This window comes from Erithacus rubecula, assembly GCF_903797595.1.
Source record: "Erithacus rubecula genome assembly, chromosome: 28".
Classification (NCBI taxonomy): domain Eukaryota; kingdom Metazoa; phylum Chordata; class Aves; order Passeriformes; family Muscicapidae; genus Erithacus; species Erithacus rubecula.
In genome coordinates this window covers 4,140,688-4,147,040 of record NC_136680.1, presented here as the reverse complement: position 1 = coordinate 4,147,040, position 6,353 = coordinate 4,140,688, and the positions used below count along the sequence as shown (strand labels likewise).

General features: G+C 57.0%; 1 long non-coding RNA gene across 2 annotated transcripts; it reads right to left on the bottom strand.

Moving 5' to 3' along the window:
* Nucleotides 1–2,501: 2,501 nt before the first annotated feature.
* On the bottom strand, nucleotides 2,502–6,100 carry LOC306813312. 2 transcript variants are annotated; one of them, XR_013776965.1, is made up of 4 exons: nucleotides 5,872–6,100; nucleotides 5,338–5,563; nucleotides 3,019–3,223; nucleotides 2,502–2,629 (listed from the first exon to the last, which is right to left on the bottom strand). It is a non-coding gene; the product is annotated as an uncharacterized lncRNA (long non-coding RNA). The 2 variants fall into 2 exon arrangements; XR_013776966.1 differs by lacking the exon at nucleotides 2,502–2,629 and having other exon boundaries at nucleotides 2,971–3,223.
* Nucleotides 6,101–6,353: the final 253 nt, after the last annotated feature.

Genomic DNA, 6,353 nt, shown 5'->3' with positions numbered 1-6,353 from the left:
CATCAGCCATTAACCCAGCCCTGCCAGGTCCACCACTGAGCACAGCCCTGGCACATCTGCACAGGTTTCCTGAGCACTGTCAGGGACAGGGAAACCACCACTTCCCCGGGCTCCCCATGATGCCTTAAGTTTTTCCGTTCTGTTGGGTGTGCAGCTTTTAGTTTTATATTAAGGGTTACTAGGATCTTTTCACAGGGTGGTGAAGACAAAACTATCCTATTCCAGCTGGGGACCCCAGGAAAATCTCTTCAAACCCTAAGCACAATGTGAAAAGAGGAGGACAGGCAAGCAAACAGGGAGGATGAAACTTCATGGTTTGAGGCTATTAATTGCACAGTTGATTTCTGTATGCAAATGGACTAAAACCTGTAAAAATGTGAGATCTGACCAAGCTCTCTTTCCCTTCCGTCTTGGAACCATCCAGGCAGTGGCACTGCTACTGTCAGGGTGTGGAATTTGAAGACCCCTCAATAAATTCAGTTTTATTCCTCTTGACTCTGTCTAGCCTCTGTTCCAGCTCCTCTGGGCATCACCCACATCACAGCTGAGCCACCCACGGAGGGACCAAGGGATGTGACAGCATCTCCTCAGCAGCTGCCTCATCTCCTGGTGCTGGGGGCTCTGGGGGTCTCCAGGAGATCTCCAGCGTGGGGATCTGGAACTTCTCTCCCCCTGCTCAGGTCCCTGTGGATATCTGAGCTGTTGCTCCAGGTCTGTGGTGCTTTTCCTGCTTCTTTTTCCTCTCCACTCTCCTGCAGCTTCTTCTTTTTTTTTTTTTTTTTTTTTTTTTTTTTTTTTTTTTTTTTTTAGCCCTCTCCATCTGCTGCCCTCCACATCGTGTAACTCACAGCCCCTGGGGGGTTCTCACCCACCACCCCCCTTCCCACTGACCCGAGGCCTCCCTGAAATGCCACATGAAGGACTGCAGTGCCCAGGGGAGAAGGGAAGGCTGCAGAATAACCCGGGAAGCCGGGTGACACCGGCTCTGTTTGCACACTGGATAAATCAGCCAGGAGCCTCCGCGCCCAGAGCACACGTGCACAGCCCTTTACAAATGAAGAGCAGGAAACAAAAACTTCATCCATTAACATAATGACAGGTATTTCCCCGTTCTTAAGCCAGGCCTGGCCGAGCAAAACACTTAAGTGCATGATTAATTTGAAGTCTAAAAGACTTAAGCACATGCTTAAGTGTTCTGCAGCCCCGGACCTAACGACAGAGGTTTCCACAGAGCAATCCGTGCTCCCCACTTGTTCCAGTGGTGCTCAGATGTATGGATTAAGGGTGCCATAAACAGTTGAGATATTCTGTTTAAACAATCATTTGTTGACAAGACTATTCTAAGCCCATCGAATCCCTAAGTGATAGATGTATGTTGTCTCTCTGAGTCTCATGCTGTATCAGCCATTGATTTTTTCCAGCCTGGATGCTAAGGTAACCTTTACCTGAGAGCTTAGGCAGAAAGCCATGGGTGTGTGCTCACCACGCCGGCTGTTTGCACGGCTGGGCTCAGCTTTGCTGCTCCGTGCTGCTGGCACAAGGCTGCCCTGGAGCGCTGCGAGGCCCGGGGATGGAGGAGCAGCTCTGCTGCTGCACTGCGCAGCCTGGCAATGTCTGTGAGATGCGCCTCTCTTCCCCACAGCTTTTCCCAGGGTCTCCCTCCAGCCCAAATCACGGCTCAGGGTGGTTTCTCATCCTCCAGGGAGCAGCAATCTTGTCCTACCATCCATCTCCCCACTCAGCACGCACTTCGGGAGATGTTTCCTTCCAGAGCTCGCAGGTGCCCCGCTGGCTCCATCCCCGATAGCCGGGACACCCTTCTTGGAGATCTGTTTTAATCACATTTATACACTGTAACCAGGGGAAGGAATCTATTGACAGTCTGTCTTCACATTTCTGTCAATTCTTCCGGAGACATCATTAAATCCAAGAGTGGATCTTAATTTAACGTGTTAGCTAACCGGTTATTTAATTAGTTTTCAATAACCCCCCCCAAAAAAGTGGGGGGTGGGGAAATGGACTAAATATGAAGGGGAGAAAAAACCCAGCAAAGCAAAGAGCAGGATGATGAACACATCCAGGTTTCCCGGATCTGCAGAGAAATTGTCTCCTCAGCCCCTTCGCCCCTTCTCTCTCACAAGAAAGAGCCCTGTTGCGTTTTCCCCCTCTCCCCACTGTGTTCAATAATAAATGAAAATGGTAAAAAGCAATTCATACACAGGCTAAGCGTCTGGATTTATTATCAAGACAATTACACCGAGGAGAATTCCCGGAAAATTACTCTTCGAAGTCTTTCTCTGGCACCCCCTCCTAGTTTGGATAAATACAGCAGCAATTACTGCTGCGGGAGAGAGGAGGTCACGGGAAAAAGGGGTGCCAGCACCTCGTGCCCCAGCCAGGCTGGCTCTGGGGTGGCATCTGCCACCGGGGGGGTGGGGGTGGCTTTGTGAGGGGAGGTGGCAGGGTTTGGTAGGAGGAGGGGGCTCGGGGGCGGTGGGTGCGGGTTTCCCTGGGGCGGGTCTGTGCGGTATCGGCTGTGGTTGCTCCTAGTGTCTGAGCCACTCGGGAGGATTTTGGAGACCTGAGCTCCGTGTCCGGGTGGGCGAGGGGCAGGCCTGGGCACCCGAACCTGCAGGGACCCGCTCTGTGTCCCCCAGGGCAGCTGCTGCTCTCATGGGGGTTGGGGGTCCCTGTCTTGTCCCGGCTGATTAAATTTTTGTTTGCCCTCATCCCCTTTCTCAGCCTCATCGCTGCCTTGTCATCCCCCCTGCATAATTTCCCATTTTCCTCATCCCCCTCCCTGCCGTGTCACCATCGTTGCCTTGTCCCCTTTCCCATCTCCTTCCCGGTTTTCCGTCACCCCCACAGCGCCTGTCTCTGTCCCTGCCTGTCCCCTTGACCCAGCTCCATTTGCCATTTCCCCAGCTCCATTTCCCATTTCCCCTCACCCCAGCCCTTCCTGACCCCACCACTGCCTCCCAGGCTCTTCCCGCAGCCCCGGGAGGGGAGCCCCGGTACCTGTTGCGGGGCTGAGCCGCCGGGACCGGGGGTTCCGGGCCCGCTCCCCCTCCCCGGGCCAATCTGCAGATGGCACAAGGCCCTGCCTTCCTTCCCTCTGCCCTCGGGAGCGGCGAGAAAAGTGTCCAAAGCCGGGATCTTAGCGAAAAAGCAGAGACGGCTTCTCCCGAGCCAGGTGAAGGAGCCTGAAGAGACAGGAAAATATCTGCGGGAAACAGAGGGGAAAAAAATTTAAAATATATAGAATATATTTTAAAAATCCATTTATATTAAAAATCCTCTCGCTTTCTATATATATTATGTATAGGATATATATACTATGGATTATCTATATTGTGTATAAAATGACTGCATCTGGCTTGCTTGCTGTCGGTGCACAGGGGATGCGGCGCGGCAGAAAGCGCCGGGTTCCTCCCGTTCCCTCGATGTTTTACCGACCCCAGCCCCGCCCCGGCTCCTGCCTCCAGCCCCCCGAGCCTCAGAGAGCTTTTGGGGTGCTCAGAGAGGCGGGTTTGAAGATTTTCAAAATGCAGAAGGAGCAGAAGGCAGAGCAGGGGGAGCAAGGACATTTCGGAGGTCTGGGGGACACCCGCGGTCCCGTCCCGTAAAGCTCGGGCGAACTCTATGCGTGAGTTCCACTGGGGGACACCCGCACCCCAAGTCGGCTCGGGGTGACCGGGCCTGACCAGGGAAAAGCAGAGAGACAACGGGATGGATGGGAAAAATTAGAAGAAAAAAAATAAAAATTCGATTATATAATTTTTATATCTCGTAACTGGGCAAAATCCCAGAGATTTTTCCACGCTTTTTCCCCGAATGTTCCGACAGAGTCGAGCCCTTCCCGTGCCACTGCCAGGGTGTAAAGTTCAGTGCTGCTCTGCGGGGAACTTTTGAAAACAAATTGCGGCTGAAAGAGGCTCCGGAAGGCTCCCGGTGGTGTTGGCGGGGCGGAGGCGGCGGGGGGGACCCGGGCCCCGCGTCCCGGCCGAGGTGGGTGCGGAATCCCGGGGGCGCCCGGCCCCGGGCCGGGATGCGCCGCAGCTCCGCGGGGCCACTTCGTTCGGTGAAAACCTGCTGGGGTTACATCGAAAAGAGACACGGCCCGTCCTCAAATGTCCCCTCGGGGGAGAAATCGGATAGAAACCCCCCGTTCCCCACTCCCTGCCGCCGCCGGGACCCCGCCGCTGCCGCCCGCTGAGTTTCGAGGCCGCCCAAAGTTTCCGGGTAAACGAGAAAAGTCTCCGGGAAGGCCGTGGAGGGGCCGGTTCAGCCCCTAACCCTCCCTCCCGACCCCTCCGCATCGCTCTCCCCCGTTGCTGCCGCTTTCCCCCCCCTCCCAGCGCGGCCCACGCCCGACCCGGCGGCACCGGGGCACGGCGGGCGGCGGAGCCGGGCGGGGAGGGGGCAGCTCCCGGCCGGACCCCCGCTCTGCTCCTGTCCCTAAACACCTCCTGGGCCGAGTCTGCAGAGAGAACAAAAATTTTCACGCGGGTAGGGCATTAAAAAAATTATATTATATCTCGCCAAAGGGAAAGGGAAGGGAAAATTAAGTCCGGAGGGGTGGGGAAAGGGCCTGATCTTGCGGCTAAAACTGTCTTAAAATTAGGGGGAAAAAAATACTCTGCGACGGCGCAGATCTCGATGATCGACCGAGGGGGACCGGGATTTTAAGGAGAGGAAGCGGTCGGTGAGGAAAGGGCCGGAGTTTTTTTCTCCGCTGGATTCCTTCCCGGGGCGCAACAAACCACAGTGCAACGCGACTGGACGCCGCCGGGAGAGTGGGGAAGGGAAAATCGCACCCGAACAGGCGGAACAGGGAGGGAAAGGGGCAGAAACGCGGGACTGCCCCTGCCCGGGGGGAGCCGAGCCCCGAGGAGGGGGCGCGCTCCGGACGGCGGGGTCGGGGGGCTGCGGTCCCGGAGTTGCGCCCCCCGAGCGGCTTTCTCCACATCCCGCTTTAATGACCCCAAATCCAGGCGGAACTTTTCCGGCGTGGCTTTTTTTTTTTTTTCCTGCTTTGTTTTGTTTTGGAAGCGAAAGCGTTTGAATCCCCTTCAAGAACCGGTATCAAAGACTCTTTTTTTAAAAGCTATTGATTGCAAAAGTCTTATTTAAACCAACACATTTTAGTTTCTCACATTTTAAAACATCATCTGGGGCCCATTGTATGGAAAATCGATTAGCAGGAATTGCCACGCTCTTTGCCTCCCGCTTGATTGTTGGAAAATCGAGACATCCATAGGCAAAGGCTGGGCTGGGGATGGTTTGGAACCGAAATGAAAGGGTTTGCGAGGGATCTATAGGCACTAAATAATTCACCTGCCAGGCGATGGTGCTGTTATTTTGAAGCCTTAAAGAACTTTAAGGAACTTTTAGCTCCCGGCGGGGTTCGTGGAGCCGCGTTCCGGCTCCTTTTCTTCCCTTGCCCGGTAAACCCCGACGGTTTGGTCGGTGCCCGGTGCGCGCTCGGCGGCAGCACCGCCCGCGGTGCGGCCCCTCCGCTGGGGCTGGTCCTGGCCGGAGCGTTTGTGCCTTCGCGCTGTTCCTAAGTGCAATGGGGGAAAAAAAAAAATAAACCGATTTGAGCTCCAAACAGTCCTCGAGGTGCGCAGCAGCACCGGGGGGTAGCGGCAGCAAGGCTCGATTCCTCCCCCGGCTGTGGGGCTGCGCCCCCCCCGCCGCCCCCTCCGGAGCCCCGGGGCCAGCGGGCACGGGTGGGGACCCGAGAGCAGCTCTGGGAAGCTGAGGGGGTTGGGGAGGGGGCTACAGGGTCCGAGGTCTCTGCTAGGATGTGGCGGGGGTGTGGGGGGCGGGGGCCGGCTGGGGGCTGCCCCGCTCCCCCTCCGCACTTACCGCTCTGCGCCCCCGGGTGCCCGCAGTGCCCGGCTCCTCTCGGAGCGCTGCCCGGGCGGCTGCGGAGGAGCAGAGGGAAGGGAATTAAATAGGGAGAGGAAGCTCAGGAAGAAAGAGGTGGCGAGGAAAGGGATCAATAGCATCCAGCTGGCGAATGGAGCCAGGGCCTCTCCCCCGTGCGGGGTCCCGGCCCATCGCCAGACACTCCGGGCGCTCCGAGGGGCTTTCCCCGGGCCGGCGCCGCCGCGCAGGCAGCGAACCCCGCGGCTCGCACGGACCAAGCGGCTCGGCCCGGGGCCGGACCCCGCACGGCGGCCCGGGGAGCTCCCGCCGCCTCCCCGCGCCCCGGCCCCGCGTGTCTCGGTGCCTCTCGCCCTAATGATATTGCATCGATCGGGGAAGGGCTGGGGGGGGCAGGAGGGGGGCGCGGGGCGACCGCATTACTCAATTATGTCGCACTAATTACTAAAAAGTCTCTCTCT